The sequence below is a fragment of the Callithrix jacchus genome, chromosome 6, assembly GCF_049354715.1.
Source record: "Callithrix jacchus isolate 240 chromosome 6, calJac240_pri, whole genome shotgun sequence".
NCBI lineage: Eukaryota > Metazoa > Chordata > Mammalia > Primates > Cebidae > Callithrix > Callithrix jacchus.
This window is the reverse complement of record NC_133507.1, coordinates 4,014,843-4,031,560: the sequence shown is the minus strand read 5'-3', so window position 1 is coordinate 4,031,560 and position 16,718 is coordinate 4,014,843. Positions and strand designations below refer to the sequence as shown.

Genomic DNA, 16,718 nt, shown 5'->3' with positions numbered 1-16,718 from the left:
CTAGAGGTCAGCATGAGCAATCCATGCAACGAGACAGCAGGGAAACATGCTATAACAGAGATACGAGTGCGGTGGAATGGGGCAGATCAAGCAGTCTCAGAACTGGGGGCTTCAGGACAGTTTTTCAGGAGAAAATGAAATGTGAATGGGAGCTAAGAAGCAAGTGTTAACTAGGCAGAAAAGAGATGAGATTGCTCTTTTAGAGCAAAGAGTCACAAAGCAGCAGAGGATATCGTTAAATCTGAGAAATGAAGCATGGCTGTAAAGCGGGTGTGTGCAGAGGAGCAGGACAAGCAGGGGCTGGGGAGCTGTAAGCATGTAGTTCACGGGGCCTAGTGCCTCCCAGGAGGCCTCAACTCTGCAGCTGATCAGGAACCTCTAGGCCTTCCATGTGTGTATTTCAGATTCTGAAATCAATACGTGCTCACTGTGAAAATTTAGAAAACATGAGTAGTAGAAGCAGAGGAAGATGCATCGTTGTGTCACACCACAGACAGTCCGTGCTAACACACTTCCGTACAGTTATTGCACAGCAGCGCAGCTATTTGTACAGAGCTCCCACCTTCCTCCTCTCGTGCAGTCAGGATGTGTTGCTGAACTGGCATCTGTGTTTGACAGGACTCATGAGTAGTGCCCACAAACGAGGCTCACTGGAGCCTCAACGTCCACAGTTTCCACTGGAGCTTAAAGAAGGCATGGTCAATTGATTATTGCCCATGTAGCTAATTTCAGTCTCTAAAAAGATTACATTGTTTGACCAGAAGCCCTCACCCTAAGCCACACTATTGTTCTTTCCAGCTTGGCCAGTCCCACCTTAAGAGTATTTGAACGTGGTCAGTGCCTGCCCTAAGTCACATTCCTGGGCTATCCAGTAGGACCCAAGGCCCCCAGGCAAACAGACACAATTGTGTCAGGTATCATATTCCAGGGATCCAGAGTTTGCCTCTCAGAGGCTGGGGGAGAAAGACCAGAACTTTTCCTTGCACAGGGACACATTTTTCACTCCCCATGGGCACTAGCTGTGCTCACCGGTAGTAGGGTGCTGATGTTCTTAAGCTGTCTCAGGGGACAGAGCTAGGGAACAAATGTATGCACATACACATTTACATCTCTATTAATTTCTCTATCATCTATCAATCTGTATCATCTATTACCTATCTCTCCTCATCTATCATCTACTTCTCTATCATTCGTCCATCTCTTTATCATCTACTCATCATCTTTCTATTTATCCATATTAAAAACCAGGAGTTCACACCAATACTTCCAATGCTAATCCAAATCCATAGGATTCATTGTCATTTTTCCCTTTCTCATATTTGTAACTCTCCTCCCATTATCCTCAATGCATGTGCTCATTTGTTCAATCCTCCAGGACCGATCGGTCTTGCATCTCTGCCACCGTTCTCTCCCTCCCAGGCATAAGCGCCCTCCTAATGCTGCTTGATCTCCATCTCCATGCTTGGCCAACCCTCCAAGACAAAACCCTCTTCACAAACCCCATAACGGCCCACCCTCTATGTGGGTGCCATTCTCACATTTCCACCCCACTCTTGCTCAGACACCTCATAAGAAGGGAAGGAGGAAGAAGGGAGAGGAAGAAGAGCCATACACTGATTTGTTAGCATAGCATTTTCTGAGTTAGAAAACGTGACTTGTTCACTGAACATCATTCAGAAATATAGAAAAGTAGAGAGAAGAACTTGAAAGTCATCCACAACTGCTGTTCAGAGATTTCCATGAACATTTTTTTGTTTTACATTTTGTCTCTTCCTAAGAACATTTAAAAATAGTTGATAACATAATCTGAACAATTTTTACAACAAAATCGACAGACAAATTCGGACTTGTTCAAGACAGCAGTAGATCAAATGAGGGCAAATGCTGAAACAGAAGAATACTAAAAACTGATAGATTATGAAAACATTGGAAGATCCAGGAAAATGGACCTGAAAATACCACCAGTCACTGCTCATGCCCCCTCCAGAGGGTGATGCCTCCCTCTTGTGCACTCCTGCTCTGCTGTCGAGAGACTGCCGCTCTATTGTAGGTCATGTATCTTTAAGTGGCAGTGGTGGCTGAGGGAGGGAGGCACAGGGGAGGGGAGAGGAGAGAAAACAGTGGGAGAGGAGAGAAAATCATCTTGCGACGGTCATCTCACTCCTTGCTTCGGGGGTGCAGACTCCATCTCTGGTGGCATCACCCAGCCTGTTCACCATGCTTGCATGATGTTTGGTGTGTAGTCATCAGAGATACAAGTGCATGCTGGAGTCCGTAAGAGTCATAGTTTCTGGCCGTGACATGTCTGTTCAAGGAGTCTTCGTAGACACAACAGTGGAAACCGGAGAGGATGTGTCAGGGGCTGCCACACGACCCCTTCCAACACAAATTCTGCCTGCTGAACGCTGAAGAAAGCCAAAAGGAGGCTGATGATTGCGTAGGTGGGGTGTCTTGGAAGCAGAACTGAGGCCATGTTAGTGAGAAAGGGGAGAAGGAAATTTCAGGGAGCCCTTTAGCAGACCCATTCAGGGGAACACCACCACTGAAAACATTAATTACAAGTAAAAATGAAGACAACAGATTGTTTTTGGTTTTCCTGTGTGGGTGTGGGTGAAATACCCATGAATAAATGCATTATCAGCATTTTAACTTTTCTTTCCTCTAACAAGTACATTTTGGAAAAACACCTTGAAGAGTAAGAATCAGGTCATTTCTTTGGGCTGTCTGCACACTGGAAATGCTAACAATTAGAATACAGTCATTCCATGCTTCTTGGGTGAGCTTTTGGTCTTACCTACAATAAGCATTAGTGTGAACGTTTAGCTCCATTGTAATTGATAATCATCTCTGGGTATGTTAAACCCCAGAGAACAGAACGTTTCACTGAGATGCCCACCACCTACCTGGCCCTCCTAAAGGAGGATGTGCACTTTCAGGGTTTTGTTCCTGCTTAGTCAGAGTCAAAACCAATGTGGCGATGAAGCCGTGAATTTTGGAATTTAGCCCTCGGGATACATTTATGCTTTTGCGTCCTCTCTTGGGTAGTATATTTCCTGTATACTTATTTACATCTTAGTGTGAATATAATATTAACCCCCTTTCTAAATAATGCATAGGAATTGTTAATACATTGCCATGAGTGATTTATTTTTATTAAAAAGCAAACAATGAAATAAGTATAGGTCTATAAGGAAAAGTATGATATACAAATCGTGAAGGTGAATTGGCTGGTAAGTACCTGGGGTTTTTGCACTTTATGCAAATATTAGAAAAATGGGTCACATCCAGTTCTTTCCCACTTTAGATTATATGCCACGAGACAATTTCAGTTGCATTGCTCCTCCCTCAGGGAGCCTTAAAAGGAACTCATATCTTTTAATAAAGAAGGTTTCGATAAAAGGTCAATTTTTTTTGTCATTTATAAGCATTTTGCCTTATCAACAAAAATAAATCTTCCTTTACTGAGGTGGCAATAAAGCCTTTCTTCATATGTGCACAAGGCAGTCACAGACAAAGCATGGCAGGGAGATCACAGCCCAGAGAGAGGACAGAAAGAGACAATACTGAGAAGCTATGGGTAATACGGTTATTGGTTATTGTGCTTGGGCACTACATGTTTAGCACAGAGCTTCCTAGTAGCCAAAGCAAAAAGGAAAAGTGGATAAGTTCTGTGGATGTCACTGCCTGCTAGAAGGAAAGCCACTCCTTCAACAGAAGAAATATTTCCAGGCCTTCATTTATTTTTTCTTTCAACAAATATTCGCTTAAAATGAACCAGGTAGAGTTAGGCTTGGAAGGGACTTGTAAACAAGACAAACACCTGCATCGATGTGGCAGCCTGTCCTGACGATGGCCAATGTTATTCTTCCTCTCTGTGCAAGCACATGCCCCTCCTCCATTGAGAGATAAAGCCAGCTTCTCCAACCAGAAACTGGGCTGATCTGGGAATGTGTTGACCAACAGGATGTAGCATAAGTCACACTAGGCCGGTCTGAGCCTACCTTTTTGAGAGAAGTGAAAATTCCTGCTTTCTTCCTTTTAGAAGCGAGCCACCACATATGAAATGCAACTACCCAGAGACCACCACACTCCCATGGCATGTGGAGGAGTGCTGGAGAACAAAGTGCCACATGGTGAGGCACCAGCCTCCGCTCCACCAAACCACCAGCTGGATCCAGCCACGTGAGTGACCGTGACAAGTGTTGCGGGAAACAGCAGCAAACCACGCTGCTGAGCCCTTCCTTAATCATGAGCAGAACAGTGTTTAACAACTGACTCCAGGTTCTGGTATCTTTGGCATTTCCAGCAGTTGTTGTTTTTTTCTCCATTATGTTTTGGGAGTAGTTTGTTGCATAAGCTCAAAACCAATAACTTACAATTTCAGAGAAGACCAACAGATAAACAAGCAGTAACAATAAGTATGATAAAAGTTGGGCTGGTTTCCTCTGCTGTGTATTTCTGGGAGCTGTAATCGTACAAATATTTTCAGTTCACCTGATCAGCTGACTCCTGATTAGGTTCTGTCAGTCGCAGGCACTGTCAATTTAGCCCTTGGGATAACTGATAGGAGTTTAGAAAGTAGGAGGAAGGGACGATATTTTTCCTTCTCTTTTCTGGAGTAGTGATTGACTCCAGGTTCTGGTATCTTTGGCATTTCCAGCAGAAGTCACTGGAGCTGCCGATGAGTTTCAGCAGTTCTAGAAGCTGAGACAGTGTGTAGTGAGTGGCATGTTCTCATGGTGGCCATCACAGCAGCTAAGCCACTGAGGCATCAGCAGCCTGGTTGATTCCAGTGGTATTATCTGCAGGCTCTAACAATGGCTTCCAACAGAACCTCCGGGGCGGGTGCCGACCCGATGTCTACTGGAAAGGGAGTCTAGGCAATGGGGTTTGCAGAGATCCAGGCCCTCAAAAAGGAGAAGACTATAAAAGACATTAAAGAGGACACAACCGAACCAGAAAATGACCAGAGCAGCCCACCCTTCTGGCTATTTGTCAGCCTTTCCCAGCCTTCCGCCTGGGTTTCATTTCTTTACGACACAATGCTCAGGGTAGCTTGCTGGAATTGTAGGAGACAAGTGAAACATTTTCAACTACTTTTTCAGAAGGTGAGGCACAAAGTCCCATCCACAGCTGTCCGTGACGCCCACCTTGGATGATGCCGACAAGGTAGTTCCGGCCAAAGCCACTGGTACCCTGGAGTTGTGTAATGGAAGGGGGAACAGAGAGTTCCTGCTCCCACTACACAATCTTTTTAGACTGAGTTCTGTAAAGCAACCCCTGTAAATATGTCTCAGATGGCAACCAGTGTGGGAGATACTTACAGGGGATGCTTTTCAGAACTAAATCTTAAAAGGATTGTCATATGTCATATAACAGAAATGTCTAATGCAACGACTGCAAAGGTTCAAATGATCTTTTGGGCCAAATCTTATATTGCCTCCAACACAAACCGAGAGCATAGAATTAAAATTTGGTCAAGGAATGGATAGTACAGTTTCCCCCCATACCATCATATCCCTGCCTGCAACCCATGCTGTTGGCTTATGCACGGCCCAGGCTCGCGCTGGTCCATATTCATGCTTTTAACTGATTCTGATTTTGATTGTCTGAATCAGGCTGAGCACATCAGCATCAGGAGGAGTCACAATTCGGTCAATCCCAGTGACTGGCACAAGGACTGTTTCAAACAATAGAACTTGCCAAGGAGGTGGCCCTGGCTCTTCCGGATAGTGGTTGGCTCACGCAGGCTTATATTATGGTTAAGAGCGTGCGGGCCTAAGCATGGAAAGAAATATTTCAATCCTACTCTGGAAATGGCTTAGAAGCTAAGAAAGTTTCAAGAACTTTCCATCTCGGAAAACGTGCATTTGCTAGGAGTGTTGACCTCAACTTAGCCGCGTGTGCCATTCTGTTCAGAGGCTGATCCCGTGCCTCAGTTTCCCCAATTTCTGTGAAAGCTGACTTGGTGGATGGGATCTGGTTTCTGTCCTTGCCCTATATGTCCCTGTGCAAACCTCTACTGAAGCTGTATTTCTACATGCAGCGCTCTCACTGTTTAATATCTCAGCCCTAGTGACTCCTGCTTCTGGAAGCACCTCCCTTCCCTTCTCCGTCCTCCAGCAGCTTCAGAGGGAGGCTCCTGTGGCTGGGATCTTTCAGGCTCCTTCTCGTCTCTCCACCCTGTTCACTCTCTCACTGTCTGCGGGCCGGAAACACTCAGTGGGGGCATAGAGAACAGTGAATGGCCTAAACCTAAGAATTTCTTTGTCTGTCAGATTTGACAGCTAAATATTATCATTATTTGTTGTGTAGATTTGGTATGTGAACACAGCAGAGCTCATTACACAGCCCGTTTTGGGGGATTGTGATTTACGAGGTAATTTTTCAGGTCTCCGCATGTCCTTAAGGATTACACCGATTTTCACAGTCATCTTTTTCAGCTAAGGCTTATAAATTTAAGAATGACACGTTTCAAAAACATTGGCATTCCCACACCGGGAGTCGAACCCGGGCCGCCTGGGTGAAAACCAGGAATCCTAACCGCTAGACCATGTGGGAAATGACGGAAGGGTGTCGACTTCTAAAGCTATTGAATCATTTCCGCCCGTCACTGCCTCGTTCTTCCAGGCCACGAACTCCTGCCTGCGCCTGCGCGGGCTTTTGGCGCCGATTCCCCTGCTGAGGGCGCTGGGCTGGTTTCTCCAAACGCGGAGGCCGCTGGGCGCTGTGGCGTCTCCCGGCTCTGCCTTCTCGCGCCCGGCCTCAGTTTCCGGAAAGCTCCACGGTTTGAGCGGCTGGAGAAGCGCGCACGCGGCCCTGGCTCAGGGGCAGGTTCCCGGGTGGGCCCCGTTCTGCCAGTCAGGCCGTTTGCCCTGAAACGTTGCGTTGAGATGAATGCCGAGCCCGGGGGGATGAGACCCCGAATAACCGGGACGAAAGGCCCGGGCGCTGCCGGCCGTGCCGGCCGTGAGGTCCCGCTTAGAGCCGCCGAGAGCGGCGGCCGGGCGGGAGCTGGAGGCCTCATCCTCCGCGGGCCAACCGGGGACGGACAACCACACCCCGCGTGTCCTCACCCGCCGGCGGGAGCCCCGCGGTGACAGCGCGCGGACGCAGCTGGGAGCACCCTGGGCCCGGGCGGGCGGAGGGGAGCGTGGGGAAAATCCCTGCTGCAGTGGGCTTGGGACCTGGGAGCTAAGGGCTCTGCGCGGCCACCCCGAGGACACAGTTCACCTGTGACGAGCCTGCGCACCCGGCCACACGGACCCCCGCGTTAAAAAGAGGTCGCATTTAGGGACGGCCTGACATGATTAAGACAAAAATAAAAACGAAACAGCCAAAGTAATAAGGGAACGACCCCTTTAATGCACTATGGTGACAGCACTTATACGCGGGGGAAAGTGGAAAACCAAACCGCTGAATGGCAGATAAACATGTAAAACCCATCCAGGGAAAAGGAAACGGGACTGGGGTTAGGAAACCACACAGACACCGCGACGGACACACAACTCGGCCGGAGCGGGCCCTTTAAGGCCAGGAAGCCCGTGGCTAAAAGGCGCTGGAGAAAGCTCAGCCTCGCCGCTTCTCAGCCGGCATCTGGCCAACTAGCCAAAGGGTGGAAGTGTCAGGTGCCGGCAAGTGGCGCAAAAGAACGTCCTCGAAACCTGTAAAGAGTGACCAGGGTGGGAGACTGTCAGGACTTCCTAAACATGCCCGTGATCAAGCCGTTCCATTTGGAAAACGTTTGCAAAACCAGCATCGTTCTGGAACTGCTGTGCATACACTGACCAGGAAGAAACACTGCTTTGAAAAGAAATACCCTGAAAATGTTAGACACAGCCGAGGGCCCGGAGCACTGGAGCCGGCAGAACCGTCCTGAGCAATTAGCACGGAAGAATGGAGGGGTGAAGAGTGTGCATTTCAGCTCCAGGAACGTCAAAGGTCTATGTGATAAAAGAATTCTTAAGTATTCCCAACGTTTGCGTGATGAAATCACTATAAACAACGCAACAGCTAGCCCTAGGCTGGGAGAAAATATTTGAACTATTTTTCCGTAGGAAAAGGTGACTGTCCTTACCATGCGACTGAACCTGAGCATTCAAGAAAAACCCACAGAAGGGGCCGACGGTGTGAATGGAGGGTTTAGAGGAGAGGGTTCTGATTGGTCAGTAGGTGGGGGCTGGAGCCAGCTCAACCTTGCTGGTAGCATAGCAACACAATTTAAAGCAGTGCTAAAATACCCAGCATTCGGGAGGAAGCCACGCCACAGTCTCAGACAATGACAATAGGCACAGCCCCTTTAGGGCAGGAGCAACCTGACAATTATCTATCAAAATAGGAAGGTGCACCTTCAATCCAGAAATTTCAATCAGCTTTGCCCAAGGCCGGGAGCCCTGTGACGGCCATGTCTTAAAGGAGTCAGCCTCGGGCGACACACTGGGCAGTAGCAAGCAGTGGGCACTTGGTAACCTTAGGGCCTCTACAACCTGGTCTGCTGCTCTTACACCAGGACAAGGCCATTCACCTTTCTGACAAATTAACAGAGTGGCTGGCTTTCCCCTGCTGTGCTGTGCAGTTTTGCTGGGAATCGGCTGCCCATGTAGAGGCTGTTTTTCTCTCTCAGTGGAGCCATGGATGGGTAAGGGGTGAGTGTTGATTCTAGGTCCAGATGCTTGGACAAGTGGCGATTCTAGTCCACTACCTGATGCAGAGGATTCTGAGGCTGGAGGAGGAGCCAGCGCCACAGGTGGAACGATAGTGGGTCCCTGAGTCACTGCTTGGAAGCCACTTCCAACCACCAACGTACACATCGGTTCTTACAGCTAGAAATACAGTTTTATGGCATTCATCATCCAAATTTAGAGCTTGTTATCACTACCCTAAGTGACCCAACAGGCTCCTGAAAAAAGGGCAAGCGCCACAGAAAGAAAACAAATGTTCTAGTAGATGATTACATGCCTTGGCGATGATGGGGGAGGCGGAGTCATGGGGGTAAAGTGTGGTACAAACCGAAGTATAGTAAGAAGACTTGAATAGTTTGCTTCATTTTACCGAGTAGTGTATCAGGATCCTTCTCTTCAGTTTGGTAATATTGATCCAAATAATTTTCTTAAATGGGAATTAATATACATTTCTATAATTTATTGGATACTTAATGTAGTTTTTTAATTTAGAATTTAGATGTAAGAAATGTTTAGATCTGAAAGATAACTGGGGATTTTCAAGGCTAGAACCTCAAAAATATTCGGGAGGTTAAAATCACTTGCCCCAAATCATCCAACTGACAGATTTAGTGAAATCCTCTTAGCAGGTCATCCTGTATTGGTCTCATGATAAAAATATTGGAGGCTGGGCGTGGTAGCTCACGCCTGTAACCCCAGCACTTTGGGAGGCTGAGGTGGGTGGATCACAAGGTCAAGAGCTCAAGAACAGCCTGGCCAAGATGGTGAAACCCTGTCTCTATTAAAAATACAAAAAATTAGCTGGGCATGGTGGTGGGCGCCTGTAATACCAGCTACTCGGGAGGCTGAGGCAGAGAATTGCTTGAACCTGGGAGGCGGAAGTTGCAGTGAACCAAGTTCTTGCCACTACACTCCAGATTTTTAAATGTTAAGGAGTTATGTATTCTTATTTTATTAAGGGTTTGATAAAAAATAAATGGCAAATATTTAAAATTTGTCTTTTCACCATCTACAGAGATGATGACTTTTTATATGTAAATGTATCAATTATATTAATAAAATTGCATTATATTCAGCAAATTATATTAAGAGATTTTCCAGTATGGAACTACACTTGCGTCCTTTAAATAATCCAGAAATCGGTCGATCCTTACGAGGCAGGAGAATAGGGAATTGTGGTAACCACAGGTTAAGGCATAAGCAAAAGAACAGCAGGTGCAGCCATTTCTCGGTAAGACTGGACAGCATCCAGGCCACATCTTTACTCCTGTAATAAGACAGAAGTTTCCACTTCAGCCTCTGATTGACAGCGGGCCAGGTCTCCACTTCAGGCTCTGATTGGTTGCCAGCCAGTCCTTCATAGGATATAACCAATTGGAGGCCTCTAAAGGGCACCTAGGGGTGTTACCAAATTCTTTTTAGCCTAATAAAAACCCCTAAAGAACATTGCAATTGTATTCTTAAGCCTATATATGTATCCATTTATATATGAAGCTAAACGTGAGTACCTACTGATGTCTCCAACTCTACCCCATTACCTACGGGTCATTCTAGCCTTCTACCTTTGCTTATATGAACCTCCAGTGGGAAACCTGGCACCCAGCATTCCCCACTCACTTGCTTTTAAATTCCATATACATGTATAATAGTTTCGGGTGTATGAACTGATATTTAGATTAAAAAAATTACCACATAGAGGACAGTGCGGTGTATAGCTCCTTTTGCCATTAGTCTTAGAATCTCTACTCATTTCTGAAACTGCAGATCAGCACTTTCCCCCCAGCTCTCTTTGGTGAGGTTCGTCATACATTTGTAAGACTGTTAGATTCTTTTGTCACATACTGCATTTCATCCTGAGATTCCCCAACCTCCTAAACGATTTTTTAAAATTTGGCTCATTAAAGTTCCCCTTTGTGCTATAAGGTCCTATGCATTTAGACAAATGCATGGTTTCATGTGCCCATCACTACAGTATCACACAGAAGGGTTTTGCTACCCTAAAAAATTCTCTGTGCTTCACCTGCCTTCCCTCCCCAGACCCCTGACAACCACCGTTCATTGTCTTTGCAGTTTTGCATTTTCCAGAACATCGTATAAATGGAATCACACAGTATGTGGCCCTTTCAGACGGGCGTCTTTCACTTAGCAGCGCGCATTAGGGTTCACATGGCATTGTGTGGCTTGATGGGTCATTCTTTTTTATCACAGAATAGTATTCCTGTAGTTCATCTGCACTTTGTCTATCCATTCACTTCCTGAAGGACATTTTGGTGGCACACAGTTTTTGGCAATTATGGATAAAGCCGCTGTACAACATTGTATGCAGGTTTTTGTGTAGACACACATTTTAAAATCAGTTGCGTAAATACCCAGGTGTGCAATGCCTAGATGACATGACGAGACTACGTTTCACTTTGTAAGAAACAGCCAAACTGTCCTTCAAAGTGGCTGCAGCATTTTGCATTTCTACCAGCAATGAATGAAAGTGTTTCTTGCTCTGTATTCTTGCCCAGTAATTGATTCCGTCCGTTGTTTGGATTTTAGCCCTTCTACTAGATGGGAAGTGGCTTCCCATGTATTAACTGCATTTCCCTAATGATAAATGGTGCTGAGTACCTTTTCATGTGCTTATTTGCCATATGCTGGGTTCTTTGGCTCTCCTCCGGTCTTTTGCTTTGTCAGCATTCAATACCGTCCCTACTGCAGAAAGAGCACAGTCTTGCCTTACTGCATATACATAATTCCATGTGCCATTTCCAATTCAGCTCTAGGCTGTAGCAGGCCAGGCCAGTGTCTGCTACCCCTGATGATCCAGTGACGCACAGGAGAAACTTGTGAACACATGTAATTACGGTAGAAACTTGTGAACACATGTAATTATGAAGAGAAATGCCTACCCACACTTCCAACCAGGAATAGCCAACTCAACCGATTTGTCGCAGCTCCTTTCAGCCTTTGTGCGACTATTTTCTCTTTGTGTTGGACACTTAGTTTATTTTCAACTTTTTCTTATCCAAAATCATGCTGAAATAAACCACATGCTTCACAAATCTTTGCCCTCATTTCAGATGAAGCCCTAGAGTGAGAATTACCATGTAAAATTTTAACGCCTTTCAAAGGGTCTTTAACACACATATACAAATTGTATTTTCACCAAATTGCTGCCATGTGACTTCCACAGACAGGAGCGGAAGATGTTCCTGCCACGCCCCCACCGGCTCGGAGGAAGGGCAGTGGCTTTCATCTCTGTCAGGCTGTCAGCCCCCGCCCAGTATCCTGTGCTAGTTAGAATGTATTTAATTTCCGAGCACATTTGAACATTCTCTATTATGCTTGAAATTAGCTTCCTATAATAGTTTTTTGTAAATTACTCATTTGTGGCCTCAGTGACGATTCACTTGAGTCTGAGTCACAGCCTCGAACTGCTTCTCCAGCTATCTTGGAAAAACGTCCTTAGTCACAAAGCAAGACCGGGGAGGGGGTGGAGCACACAGCCCCAGCCTCCAAGGCAGCCGGGGCAGAGCTGCACCGCAGCCTCTCAATGCCCAGTGCTCTGGACCTTTGGCACCTCATGTGCAAAACTGTGGGCATTTCCTATGCTTTGCAGGGTTTTGTGAGGATGACACGAAATAATACATGTGATAAGCTTTCCTCTTTTTGGGCTATTTGCCCAGGATTGCTTAAGAACTACGATACGGTGTCCCTCTGTCCACTGCTGTGAATGGAGAATACTGGAGGCAAGTCGATGGAGGAGATTGGGCTGGCTTCACAGGAAGGGAGGACAAGGGACATGGGGCTGGGGTCAGATGGTGGAATAGATCTGGGGAGATTTGTTTGTTTGTTTGTTTGAGGCAGAGTTTCTCTCTTGTTGCCCAGGCTGGTGTGCAATGGGCTATCTCGGCTCACCGCAACCTCCGCCTCCTGGGTTCAAGCGATTCTCCTGCCTCAGCCTCCTGAGTAGCTGGCATACAGGTACACGCCACTGCGCCCAGCTAATTTTTGTATTTTTAATAGAGACAGGGTTTGTCCATGTTGGTCAGGCTGGTCTTGAACTCCTGACCTAAGGTGATCCGCTCACTTCGGCCTCCCAAAGTACTGGGATTACAGGCATGAGCCACTGCTCCTGGCCCTGGGAAGGTAATTTTTGCTTGTTTAAGGACCAATTTGGAAGACCAAAGTTTGTCTTTCTGCCTCAAGAGAGCTTAGTAGTTTGCAAGCTTGCCCATTGCCAGTCCACAGGAGAAGAAGTAGATCCAGCCTCATGCTTCAGCAGACCCTCCTGACCCAACAGCGGAGGGCACACAGAGCTCAGGAGCAGCCAAAGAAGAGAAGGAACTGTGGCCGGGCACAGTGGCTCATGCCTGTAATCTCAGCACTTTGGGAGGCTGAGGCGGGTGGATCACCTGAGATCAGGAGTTTGAGACCAGCCTGGCTAACATGGCAAAAACCTGTTTACTAAAAATACAAAAATTAGTGGGGCGTGGTGGTGGGCACCTGCAACCCCAGCTATTTGGGAGGCTGAGGCAGGAGAATTGCTTGAACCTGGGAGGTGGAGGTTGCAGTGAGCCAAGATCGAGCCGCTGTACTCCAGAGCCTGGCGACAGAGCAAGACTCCGTCTCAAAAAATAAAAATAAAAAAAAAATAGAAGGAACTGTGTGCCAAACTCAGCATCCGTGAAGCAGAGCCTGTGGAAAATCCTGTCCGCAATTTAGCATAAAGGCAGTGAGACTCAAGAGGAGATACAGTTAGAGCACAAATATGACTTTCCCAAATCTAAATTTTATAGGCAGACTGGAAAAATATTTCACAATGTTGGAACAAAAATACCAAAGGAATGGAAATAGAGAAAGTAAAGATGTTCGACACGGAAAGTAATTTTAGGGAATGTAACCGGCAAATAGTTAAGCGGTGCCAAGAGATTAAAATAAACAGCTCCGAGAGAGACGATAACTCGATCAGAAAGAACGATCTCTCCGAGAGGAAGTCTTGAGCCTGCAGATTTAAGACTCACAGGTTAGTGAAAAGATTAACTTAAAAATAACGGAAAAGATGCCTGGACATACCTATTTCAAATTCTGACATTCCAAATAGAAATTGTTTAAGTTTCAAAACTGAAACACTGAAATAACAGCTACAAAATACTGAAAGGAGAAGATTATGACCTCTGTTTTCCCCACTTAAAACATATCCCCAATTAGATAGCATTCACTTGCCAGGGCTACAAAAGATGCTTTCGAATGTGCATTGATTTAGATATTACCTAACTATTATAATTGAAGAGAATACTTGTGAAAGCTTCTGAAGCAGGTAGTGCTTGAATAAGAAGACAAATCTCAAGACAAGGAAGAAGACTGCTGGCTCCAGATCTGAAATCTAAATAAATTCACGATGGGCTGATGGAGAACTACTGTGTGTTTCAATTGTCTGTTCAGACAAAAGAGATATAATGTAAGGACAAACCTATGAGAATACTTAAATACATATTTAAAGAAAACATTAATAAAGAAAAATGAATTTAAGTCTACAAATTTATTGTCCAAGAAAAACTGATACAGGACATTACATATCAAGTGTGTACCAATAAAACTGGTGAACTTCAAGAATTAAGAAACAGTCCCTTTGCATTCATGTAAATGTTTAAGTTGCATTTGATTTTAAAAATTGTAAACATGATTGGCTGTACGTCTTAGATTACTCCATATAAACCTTCAGTACCGAAAGGCAGTAGAGAAGTAATTTCCAAGTCATTACGGAAAGGAGTTATGGTCAACGTTATATGCAAAGACAGTCTTTCAATTATAAAGGCAAGAGGACAAACTCTTACAAGTCTGATAGATCCTTTGAGCTAATCCTGAAGAAAGTGCTGAATACGAATTTCAGCTAAGTAATAGACGAATGGATAAAGTCCGGAAAAAACACAGGTGATTGGAACGGACCAAGGCCAATGTGAGAATGCCAATTAGAGAACGTATTTATATTAGGATAAACATTGCCTACCAAATGCAGATGCTGCAGACAGGACCCTTGAAGCCCTCCTTCTAAGGAAATAAAGGGTAAAGGGTGATTTAAAGATCCTGATACTCTTGCTTTCCTAGCTGACAAAGAAAGTAATAGAGGAATAAGTATTTTTAAACTGTAAAAGGAAACACTAAAATAATAATCAACTAAAACACAGTGGTGGAAGGGAGAGAGAAAGTGCTTAGTGTGGGAATATGCTGTGTTCATTGTTAGAGCAGGTAAATAATGGCTACGGTCTGAACAGAGTGGTTTTGAATAATGGTAAAGCCATAAAGTTCCCTGCTGAAAGAAAAATTAAATAAAATCCTCCAGGTTGGACAAAGACACACTAACACAAAAGCAAACACCAGAAATCAAATATGGAACCACAAAAGAAATTGTAATAGAATTCATTGGCAGAAATTCTACCAAAACCTTAAAGAATAGACGCTGTTTTTAGGCTAAACTATCCATCGGCAGAAAAAGCGCAAAATCTTTCAAATTATGTAAACAAAACTTACAAAGCACAGAACAACAATTAAAAATAACAAAATAAAAAAAAAAAAACAGACTAAGCTGACACAAATATTGATGCAAAATTCTAAGTAATGTATCCTAATATTTCAGCAGACAGTATTACACGTGTTGCCAGATGGAAGGTCCTGTGAGTTTTCCATGTTCTTGCTGTGTTGAACAAAAACTTGAGTAAAATGCGCAAACAAAACAGCCAAAGAAGGAAGAAACAAAAGAACAGTAATGAAAGCACAGATTTATTGAAGCAAAAGTACACTCCACAGAGTGAGAGCCGGCTAAGCAAGCAGCTTGAGGGCCCCAGTTACATTGTTCTTTACGGTTTTTATTTGGCTAAAAAAAAGAATTTGGTAACACCCCTAGGTGCCCTTTAGAGGCCTCCAATTGGTTATATCCTATGAAGGACTGGCTGGCAACCAATCAGAGCCTGAAGTGGAGACCTGGCCCGCTGTCAATCAGAGGCTGAAGTGGAAACTTCTGTCTTATTACAGGAGTAAAGATGTGGCCTGGATGCTGTCCAGTCTTACCGAGAAATGGCTGCACCTGCTGTTCTTTTGCTTATGCCTTAACCTGTGGTTACCACAATTCCCTATTCTCCTGCCTCGTAAGGATCGACTGATTTCTGGATTATTTAAAGGACGCAAGTGTAGTTCCATACTGGAAAATCTCTTAATATAATTTTCTGAACATAATGCAATTTTATTAATATAATTGATACATTTATATACAAAAATATCATCATCTCTGTCGATACTGAAAAGACAGATTTTAAATACCTGCCATTTTTTATCAAACCCTTAATAAAATAAGAATACATACCTCCTTAACATTTAAAAATCTTGGGCGTGTGTGTGTAATCTCAAATTAAAGGCCAGTGTAATGTTTAATGAGAGAACGCAAGGCTCTCTTCCTTCCATTAAAATTAGGAAAAAAACAAGGATGTGAAATATGATTATAACTATTTAATATGGTTTCAAAACTACTAGCTAATGCAAAAAGTAAATTAAAAATGTAAAAGAGAAGACAAAGTAGTCGCTATCTGCAAATAGTGTACTTTTATATTAGGCAATTCTAAGAAAATTACAAGACAGTGTAACAGAGGATGCCATCAGCTAATTATAAATTAAAACAAATAATTGGGTTCATGTGTACAAACCACAACTCGTTAAATGCTTTCATGACAGAAGATACTTTTTTAGCAATAACAAATATGCATTTAGGAATAAACAATATGAAATGTGCAAAACCTATAGGAAAAAATGTTTAAAATACCACTGAGCAGTACAAAAGAAGATACGAGCAAATCCTTCTTGGGTAGAAAGAGTCAGCATCATGCTGATATTGATCACCACAATATCAGTTAGTACTTTTAACGTAATTTCAATAAAATGCCACCAGAATATATTTGAGGGAACTAGACAAGCTCATTACAAAGCTTGTATTAAAAAATAAACAACTAATAATCGCTAGGAAAATTCTCAGCAGGAGTGATGGTGGAAGAGCAGGTT

The 16,718-nt window shown here is 44.4% G+C and overlaps 1 protein-coding gene and 1 non-coding gene across 5 annotated transcripts in view; one reads left to right on the top strand and one right to left on the bottom strand.

Moving 5' to 3' along the window:
* LOC118154449 (uncharacterized) overlaps positions 1-16,718 on the top strand; it is a 145,591-nt gene that overhangs the window by 17,263 nt on the left and 111,610 nt on the right. For 3 of the 4 annotated variants that reach the window (XR_013536496.1, XM_078375684.1, XM_078375685.1), the window contains exon 3: positions 4,043-4,182. The exons of the other annotated variant lie outside the window; for it this stretch is intronic. The gene's annotated coding sequence lies outside the window, so the exon portion shown is untranslated. The remainder of the gene's footprint in view (positions 1-4,042; positions 4,183-16,718) is intronic. 4 annotated transcript variants of the gene reach the window in all.
* Positions 6,490-6,561, bottom strand: TRNAE-UUC (transfer RNA glutamic acid (anticodon UUC)). Its single transcript has one exon. It is a non-coding gene; the product is annotated as a tRNA-Glu (tRNA).